This window comes from Xyrauchen texanus, chromosome 3 (genome assembly GCF_025860055.1).
Source record: "Xyrauchen texanus isolate HMW12.3.18 chromosome 3, RBS_HiC_50CHRs, whole genome shotgun sequence".
In the NCBI taxonomy this organism is placed as follows: Eukaryota; Metazoa; Chordata; class Actinopteri; order Cypriniformes; family Catostomidae; genus Xyrauchen; species Xyrauchen texanus.
In genome coordinates, this window is record NC_068278.1 from 44,658,385 (window position 1) to 44,678,245 (window position 19,861).

The 19,861-nt window shown below is 44.1% G+C and overlaps 1 long non-coding RNA gene across 1 annotated transcript in view; it reads right to left on the reverse strand.

The window, feature by feature from the left end:
- Positions 1 to 1,795: 1,795 nt before the first annotated feature.
- Positions 1,796 to 19,861, reverse strand: part of LOC127633739 (uncharacterized) — a 79,046-nt gene continuing 60,980 nt past the window's right edge. Inside the window, exon 3 of the long non-coding RNA XR_007969253.1 lies at positions 1,796 to 1,844. This is a non-coding gene — a long non-coding RNA (uncharacterized LOC127633739). The remainder of the gene's footprint in view (positions 1,845 to 19,861) is intronic.

A 19,861-nucleotide genomic window follows, 5' to 3' on the forward strand; every position in this document is an offset into this window, starting at 1 on the left:
TCGCCTCCAAGGAAAACGCGCACTGCCCTCTCTTCTTCTCAAAAAGCATGGACGCACTCGCCCAAGTTTGGTCTAGCCGCCCCTTGTATGCTTTTCCCCCGATCGCGATGCTGCCTCAGGTCATCAGTCGGATCAGGGAGGTGAAATGTGCAGTGCTCCTGGTAGCCCCACTCTGGAAAAACCAGACGTGGTTTCCAGAGCTGGTACAGATGATGCAATCTGCCCCATGGCCGATTCCGCTGAGGCAAGACCTCCTCGGACAGGCCAGCGGGATGATTCTTCATCCCGCCCGATCTGTGGGCCCTCCATGCATGGCCCCTCAGCGGGTTCCGAGAACCTCCCCAGTGGAGTTCTGAAAACCATTACTGAGGCGCGAGCCCCTCTCGAGGCTTGTATGCCCAAAAGTGGAAAGTGTTCAGTGACTGGTGTGATACCAAGAGCTTGAACCCCAAAATGTCGCGAGATACCAAGTGTACTCGCCTTTTGCAGGAGCTGCTGGAGGCGGGCGCACACCCTCCACGCTCAAAGTCTATGTGGCTGCCATAGCGGCATCACACAATCCTGATAAAGGACATTCATTAGGAAAAACGATTTGATCATTCGTTTCCTGAGAGGCTAGGAGGATGAACCCTCCTTGCCCACCTTCAGTGCCGATCTGGGACCTGGCCACGGTCCTGGGCGCACTCAAAGGTGCCCGTTCGAACCTCTCTGAACCGTGCACCTCAAGCAGCTCTCGCTCAAAACCACGCTCTTGCTGGCACTCGCTTCAGTTAAAAGAGTGGGCGACCTGCGCGTGCTGTCATCAAGCTGCTTGCCTGGAATTTGGACCTAACGACTGCAGAGTTGTCCTTAGGCCAAAGCACGGGTATATTCCTAAGGTGCTCTCTACACCCTTCAGAACACAGGTGATATCTCTGGCAGCGCTATCGTCCTCAGCAGGCGAAGGTGATGCAAATTTACTCTGCCCGGTCAGGGCGCTCAGAGTATATTTGGAGCGTTCTGCCCTGTTCAGACAGGCGGAACAATTATTCGTATGCTTTGGCGGCCGAACTAAGGGTCTCGCTGTCTCAAAGCAACGAATATCGGCTGGATAGTGGATGCTATAGCGCTAGCTTATGGAGCCAAGGGCCTTCAATGCCCCTTAGGCGTCAGAGCTCACTCTACGAGGAGCATGGCCTCCTCGTGGGCATGGTCGAGTGGGATACCCATTGAAGATATTTGTGCGGCGGCAGGCTGGGCCTCGCCTTCGACATTTATCAGGTTTTATAACCTACAGGTCCCCTCACTGCATTCAAACATTCTATCAGTCTGACTGTGGAATGAACTGGAGTATGTATATGCTGGGCATCATCTCCTCCCTTATAAGGTCCGTCTCTGACCGACTTAGAGGGTTTATTATGCGTACCAGTACGCAATAGTCGTTCCCTCCTCTCAGGGAACCGAGGTTACGTTAGTAACCGAGTCGTTATATTACAAAAATGCTACATTGAATTTCATTCTAGTGTCTTTCTAAAAACAATACATACAAAATTTGCCAAAAAAACACTTACATTCACTAAGATGATGAATAAATGGTTTAACAAAGATAATTGTCACAGATTCACCATGCTCTCTCGCCACGCGCACGCATGTGTAGCATTCCCTCTCTCCTGAATACTAATCACCTGCACCTATCTCTCTTCATTATGTTAATCAAGCTCCCTACATAAGCCACACTCACTCCTCAGTCAATGTCTGGTCTCCCATAGAATACAGACTCACTTACCTGGTCTCCCGTGATAGTGCCAAGGTTCCCCCTCACCATCTGATGTTTGTGAGTGTGGCTCATCAAGGACTCTCACTTCCTATATGAATACAAACTGTTATCAATGTCCTGCTCATTTACTGTTCAACACCTTCTGATTAATACTCTAATGCCCTTGCCTTTAAGGCTGCGTGATCTAATTTAGTGACCCCCAAAACCATTTAAAAAGAAAAATGCCTAAAAGCTGTTGTGTGACAAGGTGTATAGCAAACAAGCTAAAAAACCCAGACATACATTTTTATAAGCTTCAGAACCGTAAAAGCCAGCCTTTAAGGAGTCAAAAGTGGATACAGGCAATAAGACGTGAAGCATCAGCAGGGAGAGTGGGTAAATTGTGGGATCCTGACACTCAGTATGTCTACGTGTGCAGTAAACATTTTGTCACTGGTAAGTCAAATATCCAAATGTCAGTTTTATATATTATATTTATGTAAGCTAAGCTGTAGCTTTCCAGTGGGCGTAGTTCTCAGAGTAGTTCGAGAACTAGTTGCACTCTGTCTCAATTGATCCACTTTTATGTCCTGAAACAAACCGTTTTTGGGGTCGACAGCTTATACAAATTTATTTCTGGGTTATTTAGCTTGTTTGCTGTACACCTTGTCACACAGCAGCTTTTAGACATCGTTTTGTTTTTTGTTATAAGTCATAAATGACAAGGAGGCAGCCTCTCGAAATGCAAAGTCAATGGCGACGGTTGGACTGTTTTCCCCCCCGGTGTGGGCGTGGCCTAAATACGCTCTGTCTCTATTGCATTTTGATGCACCTGCCTGAAACAAACTCTACAGATGTACTTTGTGATTGCACAGATGGCCAAATACAGAAGTGCAGAGATTTCTCTCAAGACAACCCAAGCTTGAATGAATACAATTTGGTGTCATAAAACATTTTTAAGGGATAGTTCACCCCAAAAAAAAAAAAATGTCATAATTTACTCACCCTTATGTTGTTCCAAGCCTGAATAAATGTCTTTGCTGAACACAGGAAGATATTTTGAAGAACGTAACCAAACAGTTGTGGGGCACCATTGACTTTCAGGAAAAAAAATACTATGGGAGTCAATGGTGCCCCACAACTGTTTGGTTACAAACATTCTTCAAAATATCTTACTTTGTGTTCAGCAGTACAAAGACATTTATACAGGTTATACTACAGACCAGTCTCTCTCATCCCATTCATGGCAAAAACACTTGAAAGGGCAGTTTTCAATCAGATCTCCGCCTATCTCTCACAGAACAAGCTGCTGGATGACAATCAGTCAGGCTTCAAAAGTGGACACTCCACTGAGACTGCCCTGCTGTCTGTCATCGAGTCGCTGAGACAGGCGAAAGCTGAATCCAGATCATCCGTTCTGATTCTGCTGGACCTTTCTGCTGCCTTTGACACAGTCAACCATCAGATCCTACTCTCCACCCTCTCTAAACTGGGTATCACTGGAACTGTGCTTGACTGGTTCAACTCTTATCTCTCAGAAAGGTCCTTTGAGGTAGCATGGAGAAGGGAAGTATCCAAGCCACACCAGTTACTTACTGGGGTACCTCAGGGATCAGTGCTTGGGCCACTTCTCTTCTCCATATACACAACATCACTGGGACCCATCATTCAGTCACATGGTTTCTCTTACCACTGCTACGCTGATGACACGCAACTCTACTTGTCTTTCCAGCCCAATGACACCACAGTGACCGCTCGAAACGCTGCCTGTCTGGCAGACATCTCAGCCTGGATGAAGGAACACCACCTTCAACTCAACCCTGCCAAGACTGAACTCCTTGTCTTTCCAGCCAACCTGGCTGTTGAACACAACATCACCGTGCAGCTGGGTCCAACTACAGTTTCACCTTCCAAAACGGTCAGAAATCTAGGGGTAACCATTGATGATGAGCTAAATTTCACAGACCACATTTCAAAAACTGCAAGATCATGTAGATTTACACTCTACAATATCAGGAAGATAAGACCCTTCCTCTCTGTACATGCCACACAACTGCTCGTTCAGTCCCTTGTCATAACTGGACTACTGTAACGCTCTCATTGCAGGCCTTCCTGCATGTGCTATTAGACCCCTGCAAATGATCCAGAATGCAGCAGCACGTCTGGTCTTTAATGAACCTAAGAGAGCACATGTTACACCACTCTTTGTCTCTCTCCACTGGCTGCTGGTTCATGCACGTATTAAATTCAAGGCCCTGATGCTGGCATATAAAACAGTCACTGGGTCTGCTCCAGCATACCTAAAAACATTTATGCAGAGCTAAGTTCCCACCAGAAGCCTGCGGTCGGCTAAGGAACGTCGCCTTGTCGTACCAAAACAAAGAGGCACCAAAACACTTTCCCGGACTTTCAGTTTCATCATACCACGGTGGTGGAATGACCTTCCCAACTCAATCCGGGAAGCTAACTCCCTGTCTATCTTCAAAAAACGGCTAAAAACACATCTTTTCCAAAAGCACTTAACCGGTCACTAAAAAACAAAAAAAAAAAAAAAAAAATATTATTTACATTTCTTGTTGCACTTAAATCTGTTTTGTATACTATTCTGATGAAAGTGAAACTTTGTAATATGGCACTTTTTGTACCACTGTCTCCCTAAGATGATTCGCTGATGTTCTTCCTCTTTTGTAAGTCGCTTTGGATAAAAGCGTCTGCCAAATGAATAAATGTAAATGTAATGTTTGGGACAACATGAGGGTGAGTAAATGATGACAGATTTTTTTTTTGGGGTGATCTATAGGGAAGTTACTGTTAAAGTTAATTCACAGGTACATTGTCAGAATGGCTGGTTGTGAATGTCAGTAAACTGAGATTAAAGCTCCAAAATATATTAAAACCAAAGGCATTTTATTGTTTGTTTTTGTCTGTAGGGCTCTTCCTGCTACACATCAAAACTATTCATGCTGAGCATCGACCAAAGATTACAACTCTTTAGCACATTTCTACATTCATCTCTGCATTGTGCATGATGTTTGGCAGTTACTACTGTTTTAACATTCATTACCCTTTGGAACTGGGTTCTACTCTGGAGTTCATGCAAAGGTAGGCATTAAACTATTTTTTACATGAAATTTGTGGTAACACTTTACAGTAAGGTCTAATTTGTTAACATTAGGTAATGTACGAACTAACAATGGGAATTACATTTGTAACAGTATTTAATCCTCATTTTTTTAAGAAAAATACAGTCGTTCATTATTTGTTCATGTTAGTTCTCTTACGAGAGGTTCTCTCGTATTGCGTAAGCTAGCTTACGCTATGGGAAAGATTAATCTTTTCTGAGATATTGAAGCCAAAAAATTATCCTTAATTTTTGTATCCATTGTCAACGCAGTGCGGCAGCTGCAGACCTTGAGCGGGCTAGCTAGCGAGCTCATAGGTTGCTCTGTGGCAACTGCTGCAGCCTATAGACGAGCTTGGGCGAACTCGCATCCAATGAGAGGCGTCCGCGCGCTCACTGCATCAAAGCCCGCCAAAATGGGCATGACTAGAGTGCATATAAGCGTAGTTCGTAGGCTGGAACCCTGATTTTTCATCTCTTCAGCGAAGCTCTTCGCATCGCTGACCTGGAAGCTGCGTCGCCGTTCGAGTGGCATCAAGCAAGCGTGGACAGCGCTAGAAGAAGCCGGCCGTCTCAGCCACCTTCAGCCATCCTGCGAGCTACGCCATCCGACGACGTATCCTTTTATTCAGCAAGCTAGTTCTCACGAACTATTCACAAAAGAGTACAAGCGTCTTTTTCAAGATGCCTCGCTCCACTTGCGCCTCATGTCGCGCCCTTCTCAGCACAGGAGACCGCCACATCATCTGCGCTCTCTGCCTGGGACTGGGGCACGCAGAGCTCGCCCTCAATGAGGGCGGATGCGATTTCTGCGAGGAGCTACCGATGTCGACCCTGCGGGCTCGACTCAGCGCTCAAAGCAGAACCCGCCACGCCGCCTTACCTTCAGCCGCGCAGGAAGAAGCGCCGCTCACAAAGGCTGCCGGAAACTGTGGTTGAAGCGACTGCCTCGCCGGAGCCTCTCCCTCGAGCATCGCTTTCACCCTCCCGCCTCCCGGGACGCGCGCAGTTGCCGCCGAGCGGCCGCACTGCTGCCATCTCGGATGACGAGGTGGAGGATAAGGGCCGCTGTTCCATCATGGCTTCGGACAGCGAGGAGTGGTCAGGCTCCCAAGCCTCCTCCTCGGCCCAGGAATCCAGCAGGACCCGCGCCGGAGTCGAAGGGGAGTTAACACGCCTCCTCACACAGGCCGTCGACCGCCTCGGGCTCGAGTGGTCACCGCCCCCTGAGCAGGCACCCAACAGACTCTTTCTTCAAAGCCATCGCCGCTCTACACCCGCGCCCGGGCCGCTCCCTTCCTGCCGGAATTACATACGGAGCTTGCAAAGTCGTGGAACGCTCCTTTTTCAGCCAGGAGCCGTTCCCACGTCTCCACCTCTCCCACTGAGAGAGGCTACTCCTCCATCCCCCCCGGTCGAGGACTCGGTAGCAGCACACCTTTGTCCGCCCTCCGTGAGATGGCGTTCCAAGCCTGTGCTCCCGTCTAAGGCCTGCAGAGCGACTTCCGCCTATGTTGGCCGCACCTATTCCGCCGCCGGCCAAGCCGCATCTGCTCTGCACTCAATGGCCGTTTTACAGATCCTACAAGCAGACCTTCTTCGGGAGTGGTATGAGAAAGGCAGGCACCCAGAGGCTGTTACTGATCTACGAAGAGCGACAGACCTCGCCCTTCGCGCTACCAAAGCTGCAGCCCAAGCTCTAGGGAAGTGCATGGCCTCGCTGACTGTGACCGAGAGACACTTATGGCTAACACTAGCCGACATGGGAGAAGCAGAGCGCTCCACGTTCCTCAACGCACCGCTCTCTCCGACCGGTCTCTTCGGCTCCGCGGTGAGTGGCATTGTTGACCGCTTCTCAGAAGTCCAGAAAGCCACCCAAGCCATGAACCTCTTCCTGCCGCGTCACGCTAGCTCTTCTGCAGGCCGCTCACGTGATCAGCCTCCTGCACGAGCCTCTTCACAGCGCCCAGTTCAACAAACTCAGACTTCTCAACGTCGACAGGGCGGCCGCCCTCGATCGCGCTCAGACAGCCGCCGCAGACCGCCGCTCCCCCGCGGGCCTCGATTTAAGGTAACGCTGAAACCAGAGCAACCGAAGTCTTCCTAACTTTGTTGAACAAACGACGGCTCAGTCCGCCGCGGCCGGACCACCGTCAAAGCTTTGCCCCCTGTCAGTCCCCTTCTCTCAGGCTACTACAGTGGTGAATTTAGCAGCCAACAAGCCGGTGACACTGCCCGCTTGCCTGCACTCAAACGCCATTTTCACGGCCACCCAAATAAATCTTGTAAAGAGAAAACATGTCTTATGTGTAGAAAAAGTGCCCACAACCCAGTGTTCGTCCCTACACACAAGCATAACGCATCCCGTGCCCTTATCAGAGCACGCTCTCATAAAGCGGTTACGTCGAGCGTCAGAGTCAATGAAGGCACCCACAAATGCGTGCGAGCGCCCATTCTCTGCCCGCTCTGTCACACGACCAGCCCTATGTGTAGAAAATGTGCCCACAATCCAGTGTTCACTTCTGCACACAAGCACTGCATGTCTCGTGTCCCCACCAGAGCACGCTCACATAAAGCGGTTACGAACCGCTCGAGCGTCAGAGTCAATGAAAGCGCCACAAATGCGTCGCTGCGCCCATTCTCTGCCCGCTCTGTTACACGGCCAGCAAACATTCCTCTGTGTGTAAGTCCCGTGCCCATGACTATGCTTGCGCATCACGTAACAGATGTGACTCTTTCCCCATTCATTCCAATCGGAAGTCACTCACAAAACAGCCTGTTCATGCTGTCTGTGAGCAATCATGCATGAACACACTAAACGCGCTCACACATTTTGTTCAGCTCTGTGTGCGGCAATCAGAGCCGAATTGGCCATTCACCCTCTAGCGTTACGCTTCAAAGCGTGGGAAGCTATTCCAGGGATATCCAAGTGGGTGTTAAGCACAATACAACAGGGCTATTTGCTACAGTTCGATCGCCGACCTCCTCGCTTCAGAGCGCGGCTCGAAACCACTGTGAACACGGAAGCAGCGTGCATGCTTCGTTCAGAAATAGCAAGCCTTCTGTGCAAAAGGGCCATAGAAAAAGTGCCACCCTCTCTGAGCTGAGTCGGGGCTTTACAGCCGTTATTTTCTTGTTCCCAAGAAAGACGGCGGCCTCAGATCCATATTAGATCTCAGGGTTTTGAACAAGGTGCTTGCAAAAGACCGTTCAAAATGCTTACAATCAGGAAACTCCTCGCGCATGTGCGCCAGGGGGACTGGTTTATTTCTCTCGATCTGAAAGATGCATACTTTCAGATTCAGGTAAATCCCCGTCACAGGCCATTCTTGAGATTCGCCTTCGACGGCCAGGTTTATCAATATACCGTCCTTCCGTTCGGCCTGTCCTTAGCACCCCGTACTTTCACGAAGTGCATGGATGCGGCGCTCACCCCTGCGGAGTCAGGGTTTGCGAATTCTGAACTATTTGGACGACTGGCTGATTATGGCTCAGTCACATATGGAGCTTCTGTCTCACAGAGCAGTTCTCCTCAGCCATCTGAACAGTTTGGGTCTTGCAGTCAACTGGACCAAGAGCTCACTACAGCCCAGTCAGACCATTTCCTTCCTGGGAATAGAACTAGACTCCGTGGCAATGACGGCTCGCTTATCTACACAGCGCGCGCGCCGTGTTCAGCGACTAGCCGCATCTTTTCAGATGAACAGCCTCACGCCTCTGAAGAAATTCCAGAGAGTGCTAGGTTACATGGCCTCAGCCGCAGTAGTACTTCAGCTGGGTTTACTGCACATCGCCCGCTTCAGCGTTGGCTAAACACCCAGCGTCTCACCGGGCTTGGGCCACAGGCCGCCAGCCCATCAAGGTGACTCAGACCTGTATATCAGCTCTGCAGCCCTGGACAGTGGCCGAATGGTATCAGCGGGAGTGACAATGGGAGCTGTATCTCGCCGAAAAGTCATCTCGACAGAAGCGTCCAACACGGGTTGGGCGCGGTCTGCAAGAGCTCTCCGGTTTTCGGCCTATGGTCAGTTCAGGAAAAGCTCCTTCACATAAATTGTCTGGAAATGATAGCGGTCGAGTACGCGGCGTGCGCTTTCTCCCGGTCATTCAGGGTCACCACGTCCTGGTCCGTTCGGACAACAGATCTGTGGTATCCTACCTAAACCGTCAGGGCGGTGTCAGATCCAGGAACCTCTTCCATCTGACGAAACGCATACTGAGTTGGTCCCAGTGCCACCTGCGCTCGCTGAGGGCGACGCGCGTGCCAGGCCACCTGAGCGGCGGCCCGGACAGACTGTCAAGAGACAATATTCCCCAGGGGAATGGTCCCTGCACGCTCAAACAGTCCAGGCGTTATGGCACCTATTCGGCAGAGCAGAGATAGACCTCTTTGCATCCAAAGAGAACTCTCACTGCCCAATATTTTTCTCGAGCGAGGACGCAGCTGGCCCAGGCGCCCGCTTTACGCCTTCCCTCCGTCTCGCTATTGCCACAGGTAATGCAGAGGATCAGGAAGCGCGTCACTCGGTGCTCCTCATAGCCCGCGTTGGGAGAATCAGACATGGTTCCCGGAGCTTACGCAGCTGTCACTGACAGCGCCGTGGCCCATCCCAGTGAGAGCAGATCTCCTCTCTCAAGCTCGCGGCACAATCTGGCATCCCCACCCAGAGCTGGGGCTGCATGCGTGGGTGATCAATGACTACCCGTCGCTCTGTCAGAAGGAGTAATAAACACCATCATACACGCTAGAGCCCCTTCCACGAGAAGACTCTATGCGTCAAAATGGTCTGTGTTCTCAAAATGGTGCACCGACAGAGACCTGGACCCGCGGACATGTGTGGTGTCAGTCGCTGCTCGTATTTCTACAAGAGCTGCTGGATAAGGGCAGATCCCCATCCACGCTCAAAGTGTATGTGGCGGCCGTTGCGGCGTTCAGCTGAACCTCTGCACGGCCAGTCATGGGGTAAAACGAGCTGGTCATCCGCTTCCTCAGGGGAGCTAGAAGGATGAACCCCCGCGCCCCCATCGGTTCCTATCTGGGATCTTTCTATAGTTCTCGAAACTATGAAAGCCCCCTTTCGAACCACTTCAATCCGTGGATTTGAAATACCTTTCACTCAAAACCGTTTTCTGACTGCCCTGTCATCAGTCAAGCGTGTGGGAGACCTTCACGCGCTGTCTGTCAGCGCTGCGTGTCTTGAGTTTGGACCAAGTGACTCCAAGGTCATTTTAAAGCCTAGACACGGCTATGTTCCCAAGGTGATCGGTACTCCTTTCAGAGCACAGGTCATTTCCCTATCGGCGCTGCCAGCATCCGATAGCTGAACGCGGCGCCAATCTCCTTTGCCTGGTCAGAGCACTGAGATTGTATACTGCGCGCTCCGCCGCTTTCAGGCGCTCTGAGCAGCTTTTCGTTTAGTTCGAGGGCGCACCAAAGGTCTCGCCGCCTCGAAACAGACACTATCTAGATGGATAGTGGATGCTATTGCTGCTGCATACGGCGTCAAAAGACCTGCCATGCCCATTGGGCATTAGGGCTCACTCCACTAGAGGCATGGCATCCTCGTGGGCATGGTCCAGCGGGATTTCCATTCACGACATATGTGTGGCAGCGGGATGGACTTCCCCTCCACCTTTGTCAGATTTTACAATATGGATGTGCCCGCTCTGCAGGCAAAACTACTAGCGGTTTAATACGCTACAGCTCCCCTGGTGAGCTGCACTGATGGGACACATTCCACACAGACCGGCACCGCCGCTCTGTCGTTCCCTTCCCACTATGTGCTTATGTATTACACAATCAATGACCCGCATTCTTGCCGGCCAAATATTATTTCCCCACTCATAAGGGCTCCCTGGGTCCCCCTTAATTCCCTGGGGCTCATACAGTGGATGCTTGGCGCGACGGCGTTGACAATGGGTTCCCGTAGCGTAAGCTAGCTTATGCAATACTGAGAGAACCTCTCGTAAGAGAACGTATCGGTTACCTAACGTAACCTCGGTTCTCTCTAGATGAGGGAGCGAGTATTGCGTAGCCGGCCGTGCTTCGCGCCACGGCGACTTTTCGCTTCAGTCAATGAAAACCAGGGTTCCAGCCTACGAACTACGCTTATATGCACTCTAGTCACGCCCATTTTGGCGGGCTTTGATGCAGTGAGCGCGGGCGCCTCTCATTGGATGCGAGTTCTCCCAAGCTCGTCTATAGTCTGCAGCAGTTGCCACAGAGCAACCTATGAGCTCGCTAGCTAGCCCGCTCAAGGTCTGCAGCTGCCGCACTGCGTTGACAATGGATACAAAAATTAAGGATAATTTTTTGGCTTCAATATCTCAGAAAAGATTAATCTTTCCCGTAGCGTAAGCTAGCTTACACAATACTCGTTCCCTCATCTAGAGAGAACCGAGGTTACGTTAGGTAACCGATACGTTCACAGTGCATTAACTAATGTTGAAAGTTATGTTAATTCTGTAAAGTGTCGTTAATTATTCTCCCTCATGTCCTTCCAAACCCATAAGACTTTCGTTCAAGTTTGGAACACAAATGGAGATATTTTTAATGAAACATGAGAGCTTTCTGTCCCTCCATTGACAGCTATGCAACTACCACTTTCAAGGTCCAGAAAAGTAGTAAAACAGCATTAAAGTAATTCATGTGACTCCAGTGGATTAACCTCAATTTATGAAGCATCGCGATTGCTTTGTTTGTGCAAAAGAGCATAATTTACTACTTTATTTAAAAACATTTTTTTTTAAAGCTCTCACACAATGTCTGCTCTCACAGCCATACAACACATGTGTCATGATGCTCTCATGAACAAGTGTTACAGATCAATATTTTTGTAAATAAAGTGGTAAATAGTTTTTTGCCCAAACAAAGCACTCATGTTGCTTCATAAAATTGAAGTTAAACCACTGGAGTCACATGATTGCTTTAATTATGTCTTAAACTACCTTTCACAGGCTTGAAAGTGGTCGTTGTGTAGCTCTCAAGGAAGGGAGAGAAAGCTCTCAGATTTCATTAAATTCGTCATTTTTCATTTTTTTTTGGTAAACTAATGCTTTAATCAGTGTATATTTATGAGCAACAAATTCAGTCATTCAATTATCTTTTTAAGGTTCTTCTTCAGCATAAACCCAGAGAAGGGCACCAAAGTTGAATCGAGGAAAAATAAAAAACAGCTCCCAGTGAACCCCCGAGTCCTTACACTCATAGCAGACCTTGCTGATCATGAATGGAGAGCAAATTAAGGTTGGACAAAAACTTTTTGACAGATGTCTGAAGAATACGTTGGCACTGAGAATGTTTTACATCTGTGTTATCTGGATTTACACTGAAAGATGCTTAAACTTTGAATGTCAAAAAACTACTTAAATGTGAGTCCTGTCCTCTTAGAAAGCTATTTTTGGCTTATGGTGCTATATGGTAATGATTTGCAGCCAACAAAACACTGTGTGTATCTAAAATAAAATGTCACTTTTTTTCTTTTCTGTTTTGTATGGTTATGCTTTTCATGTCCTTTCAATTTATACATTTAAGTTTTCCTACAGGAAGTTTTGTTTTGTTCATCTGAGATTGCAAAAAGCTGTATGTTAATGCTTTCCTAGCATTTGGTTCATGATTAATCCATTCTATTAATAGAGTGGTGTGCTGTCTTGTTCAGGTTATTTAATGTGTGGCTTTCTGGTAAAGATTGCAATTATTCAAAATGTTAAAGTTGAATAAATGTATATTTAATGCTGTTTTAAAATAAAAATTTGTATTTGCTTTTCATACCAGTTCTGAATGTTTTTAATGGCAACCAAAACTGCAAGTTTTGACCTTAAATTTTACAGTTCACTTTTAAGTATACCGTAAACAGAAAAACATTTCGACCGTATTTTTTACGGTAGATTTCTGCCAAACAGCTGCCAGTTTTTTACCGTAAATTGTATAGTTCCCTTTTAAGTAAACCGTAAACAGAAGAACATTTTCGACCGTGTTTTTTACGGTAGATTTCTGGCAAACACAGCTGCCAGTTTTTTACCGTAAAAACCACTTACATATTCACTAAGATGATGAATAAATGGTTTAACAAAGATAATTGTCACAGATTCACCATGCTCTCTCGACACGTGCACGCATGTGCAGCATTCCACAAAACCATTTTGGACATGAACAATGAGGAACAATGGTTTAACAAAAAGTCTAACATAACAATGTTATTTAATCAAACAGTTATGTTATATAACAGTAATTCATGCAATTTTAGATGTAGCTTTCACACAGTCGTACATTTATACTTTTAACAAAAGTGAAGAAAATTAGATTTTAAACAACAGTTATTAGATTGTGAAGCACACCTCTAACGTTGTCACTTTTAAAGATGATGAACAAAAGGTTTAAAGAAGTTTGAGAAGAAATAAAAACTTCTCAAAACACTTTTATTTTCGTTTTATTCATAAGGATAATTGTACCACCATGTGAACCATCACAGATTTCAAAGGAGATTTTATTCAACAAATGGGGTCCTCGACACAGTGACCATTACACAAAGTTTTCTTTGGAGATATTCGATTATTCAACTCAGTTTTTACAAACTAAATGTGAAAAGACTTTATACTTTAGAGACCTCTTTATTCTATTTGTTTAAGATGTTGCAAATCTGTTATTGTACTTCTCTTGCTGATATAAATTTTACACACCAGCTTATTGAAGACATGCATGTATCAAATACAGCGCCATGATGAGTGATAAAATACATGCTAACAGAAACATATACCAGAGAAAACCAATGAACAATGTTTTAAAACAGTTTAATAAAAAATTTCTTTGAAGAAAAAAAGAGGGGAAAAAAGACATTAATAACCTTTTTAAAAACGTTTCTCTATTTTTTCCCCACAAGTTTGGTCGTCAAAATGTTTTTTCAGTGAAAAGAAATCGTAAAAGTCCAGAAAACTCATCACATCATCTTGTTTTCCTGAACAAGATCACACAAGACCCTGTCTGGTCTGGTTGTGAACAGAGAGTGTGTGCCTAACTTGAAATCCCTCCCACCCCAGGCCTCTGAGTGCCCATTAGAACTCACTATCGCTTGGAAGCTCTTGTGAAAGGACTTTAGCAAAGATACATTTGAAATTTAATTCATGATATTTTATTTAAAAAATCTAATACCTGGTTGTTTAAAAAATGAATTTTCTTCTCTTTTTGCAAAAATAAAAATGTAAGACTGTGTTAAAGCTACAAATAAAATGACATGAAGTGAATTACTTTGTTACAGTAACATAACTGTTTGATTACAAAACGTTGTTATTTTACACCTTTTGTTAGACCATTTGTTCGTCATCTTTAAAGTAACTTGAGTTTTCTGCACAACGTTCACCTTTTTGCTTGGGAAAGACATTTTATCCTCTTTGTTAAAAGTAAAATAATTAACATACTTAAAGTGTTAAAGATATAACTAGAATTATATAAACTCTAATATATAAATAATATAAAAGTTGTTAACGTAACACAAACATGTTTGCTAAAAATACTGTAATGCTAAGTGAATGTGGATTAGTTTGCAGCACATAAAAATACACTATGATATAGAAATATATACTATACTATCAGGCGGCCACACAGCACTGGATCCTGGTTAGCCTGCATGACCGGCCTGTTAGTCTGGGATTGAACCCAGCTGTCAGCAGAACTCTGCCCAAAACAATTTAGACAAACTGGGGCCCCCTATCAAAGACTACGTCTGTCGGGAGGCCATAAATGTGAAAGACGTGATCTATAACAGTAACAGCTGTCTCCTTTGCTGATGGTAATTTGGGGAGGGGAATAAAATGGACCACCTTAAAGAATCGGTCCACCACAATCAGAATGACTGTATTGCCATTGGATGGGGTAAACCGGTAACAAAATCCAAGACAATATGGGACCAGGGTCTCGAAGGGACTGGCAGCAGCTGAAGGATCCCCGCAGGAGGCTGACTGGAAGACTTGCAGCAGGCACAAACCGAACAGGCCAAAACAAACTCACAGACATCCCGCGCCAGCAAAGGCCACCAGAACCGCAGCTTAACTAATGCCTGGGTTCAAGCAGTTCGAGGAGTAAGAGTAATAGTTTGGATTCCAGTTCAGAATCCAGAAAGTTACCTTCAGCTCCAGAGTTGATAAGGGCAGACACAGAATGGACTTTTCCATTAAATTGCAGTCAAGCAGGGAGTAAGATCTTCCAGAGAATTTCACCAAGGATGTTCTCTACTCATCTACTGGTGAGTGTGGTGTTTTAATGAACAGGAGTTTTCTTTATGACCAGGTTGACCGCAGTACAGACAGAGGCCATTTATGAGTCATTAATGATGGTCTTGGATGGAGAGTTGAGCTCTCCCAACCTGCATGGGCTTTTCAGCAGACACAGGTGTTGATTGTCCACAAATATACTTTGGCCTCCTTGTTGGGAATTGAGGATGATTGGAGTGCAAATGCCAGTGAGCATTGAGATAAAAGAATCAGCAGGATTTAGGCTCACCGTACGGTGCCAGAGGTATCAGACAGAGTTTGTGAAACCTGGCTAATGGCTGCTGGAGGATCGGGTGCAGTAGGAACTGTGGAGGTGGAATCTGGAATCAGGTCCTAGGAGAGACGTGCAAATGTTGTAGTAGTAATGTTATCTTAACTATCCATTCCGCCATCTCCTCTTGAACATGTTCGATAATGTAATTGAATACTATCATATTCATATGGTCTCATTTGCTGAAGTCACGTGACTTGGCCAGTACTCCGAATCAAAAGATTTGTTAAGCTTTCGAAGCTTCGTGAAGCAGTGTTTCACACACGTCCATCACTGCCTTCCCCTAACCAAAACCATGCTAGGGAGTCAGAAATCGTCGTGACAATGGACAGCAGGGGGAAGCAGCCACTGGTAGTCTTCAGAAAAAACTCACACAAGTCTCAGTCTCACACAAGTTTTGTTTTTTCCACTATTCAATATATTTTTGTCTCAGGCATGTGCCAATCATTTTGGATACTAGTGGTGTGAATTGTGAGTTAATTAGTTGAGGATGTGATGACTAATGTTTTTTAAATAATGTGCTCACTACATGAGTATATGTAAATGAGTCAATGTAAATGTTATGCAAATTAAATGTAAATGTAGTGTTTTAGTTTGGCATTATGTTTTAGGATTTTCATCCACTGTTCTGTCCACACCCCTTTCTTTATATTACGCAGATGTTGAATTCGCCATAAGACTTAAACAAGACAACAATGTTCAAACTAGAAAAAAAAGTTCGTCGAGACAAACTTTAAGTTGGCTTGTGAAAGTTTGGACCAGAAAGTTTGAAGAAGTTTAAAGTAGTTTGAAGTTTAAATTAGTTTAAATTAGTTTATAGTTTAAAGCAGTTTATAGTTTAAAGTAGTTTAAAGTTTAAATTAGTTTGTAGTTTAAACTAGAAAAAAAAGTTTGTCGAGACAAACTTTAAGTTGGCTTGTGAAAGTTTGGACCAGAAAGTTTGAAGAAGTTTAAAGTAGTTTGAAGTTTAAATTAGTTTAAAGTAGTTTACAGTTTAAAGTAGTTTATAGTTTAAAGTAGTTTAAAGTTTAAATTAGTTTAAAGTTTAAATTAGTTTGTAGATTAAACTAGTTTAAAGTTTAAAGTAGTTTGTAGTTTAAAGTAGTTTAAAGTTTAACTTAGTTGCTAGATAGATAGATAGATAGATAGATAGATAGATAGATAGATAGATAGATAGATATTTACCCTTAGATATATAGAGAGATAGATAGTTAGAGAGAGAGAGAGAGATAGATATTTACCCTCAGATAGATAGATAGATAGATAGATAGATAGATAGATAGATAGATAGATATTGACCCTCAGATAGATGCTAGCACATGTTTAGCATGTTTTAGCGTGTGGCTATGAAGATTTTAGGTCATTACTTTTTGGCTGCTTGATAAAATAAATCCTCTGAGGGAGAGAGAGAGAGGGAGAGATGCAGGGCTGACAGGCCCTTTTTGTCTGTGTGTGTGAAAATGTCAGTTTGAATTTGAATTTCTGAACATTCCGCAATGTTAAGTCAATGGGAGTTTTTTCCGAGTTTGATCGTCATTTTTAGGAAAACCGTAAGTCCGATCAGTTAGAAAAGATATAGCACACTATTCGGGATTAGTCTGAAGGTCTGTGCCGAGTTTGGTGCCTGTAGATTAAAAGCTCTAGGAGGAGTTAGATATAGAAATTTCAGAGTAAGAAGAATAATAATAACTAGAAAAAGTTCGTCGAGACAAACTTTAAGTTGGCTTGTGAAAGTTTGGACCAGAAAGTTTGAAGTTTAAAGTAGTTTGAAGTTTAAATTAGTTCAAAGTTTAAAGTAGTTTATAGTTTAAATGAGTTTAAAGTTTAAATTAGTTGCTAGATAGATAGATAGATAGATAGACACTCAGATAGATAGATAGAGAGATAGATAGATATTTACCCTCAGATAGATAGATAGATATAAATAGATAGATATTTACCCTCAGATAGATAGATAGATAGATATTGACCCTCAAATAGATAGATAGATAGATAGATAGATATTGACCCTCAAATAGATAGATAGATAGATAGATAGATATTGACCCTCAGATAGATAGATAGATAGATAGACAGACAGATAGATGCTAGCACGTTTTTAGCATTTTTTAGTACTTCACTAGGTGATGCTAGCATGTGTTAGCATGATGCTAGCACGTTTTTAGCATCTTTTAGCACTTCGCTTGGCGATGCTAGCATGTGTTAGCATGATGCTAGCACGTTTTTAGCATGTTTTAGCACTTCGCTAGGCGATGCTAGCATGTGTTAGCATGATGCTAGCATGTTTTTAGCATTTTTTAGCACTTCGCTAGGCGATGCTAACATGTGTTAAGCATGATGCTAAGCACATTTTTAGCATGTTTTAACACTTCGCTAGGCGATGCTAAGCATGTGTTAAGCATGATGCTAAGCACGTTATTAGCATTTTTTAGCACTTCGCTAGGCGATGCTAAGCATGTGTTAGCATGATGCTAAGCACGTTTTTAGCATGTCTTAAGCACTTTGCTAGGCGATGCTAACATGTGTTAAGCATGATGCTAAGACATTTTTAAGCATTTTTAAGCACTTCGCTAGGCGATGCTAAGCATGTGTTAGCATGATGCTAAGCACGCTTTTAAGCATGTCTTAAGCACTTCGCCAGGCGATGCTAAGCATGTGTTAAGCATGATGCTAGCACGTTTTTAGCATGTCTTAAGACTTCGCTAGGCGATGCTAACATGTGTTAAGCATGATGCTAAGCAACATTTTTAGCATTTTTAGCACTTCGCTAGGCGATGCTAAGCATGTGTTAGCATGATGCTAAGCACGCTTTTAGCATGTCTTAACACTTCGCTAGGCGATGCTAAGCATGTGTTAAGCATGATGCTAAGACGCTTTTAGCATTTTTTAAGCACTTCGCTAGGTGATGCTAAGCATGTGTTAACATGATGCTAGCACGCTTTTAGCATGTTTTAAGCACTTTGCTAGGCGATGCTAAGCATTTGTTAGCTTGATGCTAAGACGCTTTTAGCATTTTTTAGCACTTCGCTAGGTGATGCTAAGCATGTGTTAAGCATGATGCTAGCACGCTTTTAGCATGTTTTAAGCACTTCGCTAGGCGATGTTAAGCATGTGTTAGCATGATGCTATAGACGCTTTTAGCATGTTTTAAGCACTTCGCTAGGCGATGCTAGCATGATGCTAAGACGTTTTTAGCATGTTTTAAGCACTTCGCTAGTCAATGCTAGCATGTGTTAGCATGATGCTAACACGTTTTTAGCATGTTTTAGCGTGTGGCTATGAAGATTTTAGGTCATTACTTTTTGGCTGCTTGATAAAAGAAATCCTCTGAGGGAGAGAGAGAGGAGAGATGCAGGGCTGACAGGCCCTTTTTGTCTGTGTGTGTGAAAATGTCAGTTGGAATTTGAATTTCTGAACATTCCGCAATGTTAAGTCAATGGGAGTTTTTTCCGAGTTTGATCATCATTTTTAGGAAAACCGTAAGTCCGATCAGTTAGAAAAGATATAGCACACTATTCGGGATTAGTCTGAAGGTCTGTGCCGAGTTTGGTGCCTGTAGCTTAAAAGCTCTAGGAGGAGTAGCGTATAGAAATTTCTGAGTAAGAATAATAATAATAATAATAAGTTTAAATAGGATTTCAGTAGTTGTTTCACAAGCCAACTTAACTAGAAAAGTTCGTCGAGACAAACTTTAAGTTGGCTTGTGAAAGTTTGGACCAGAAAGTTTGAAGAAGTTTAAAGTAGTTTGAAGTTTAAATTAGTTTAAATTAGTTTAAATTAGTTTAAATTAGTTTAAAGTCGTTTATAGTTTAAAGTAGTTTGAAGTTTAAAGTAGTTTATAGTTTAAACGAGTTTAAAGTTTAAATTAGTTTGTAGTTTAAATTAGTTTAAAGTTTAAAGTAGTTTGTAGTTTAAAGTAGTTTAAAGTTTAACTTAGTTGCTAGATAGATAGATAGATAGACACTCAGATAGATAGTTAGATAGAGAGATAGATAGATAGATATTTACCCTCAGATAGATAGATAGATAGATATTGACAGTCAGATAGATAGATAGATAGACAGACAGATAGATGCTAAGACGCTTTTAGCATTTTTTAGTACTTCGCTAGGTGATAATAGCATGTGTTAGCATGATGCTAGCACGCTTTTAGCATCTTTTAGCACTTCGCTTGGCGATGCTAGCATGTGTTAGCATGATGCTAAGACGCTTTTAGCATGTTTTAGCACTTCGCTAGGTGATGCTAACATGTGTTAGCATGATGCTACCACGTTTTTAGAATGTTTTAAGCACAACGCTAGGCGATGCTAGCATGTGTTAGCGATGATGCTAAGACGATTTTAAGCATGTTTTAAGACTTCGCTAGGCGATGCTAAGCATGTGTTAAGCATGATGCTAAGACGCTTTTAGCATTTTTTAGCACTTCGCTAGGCTGATGCTAAGCATGTGTTAAGCATGATGCTAAGAC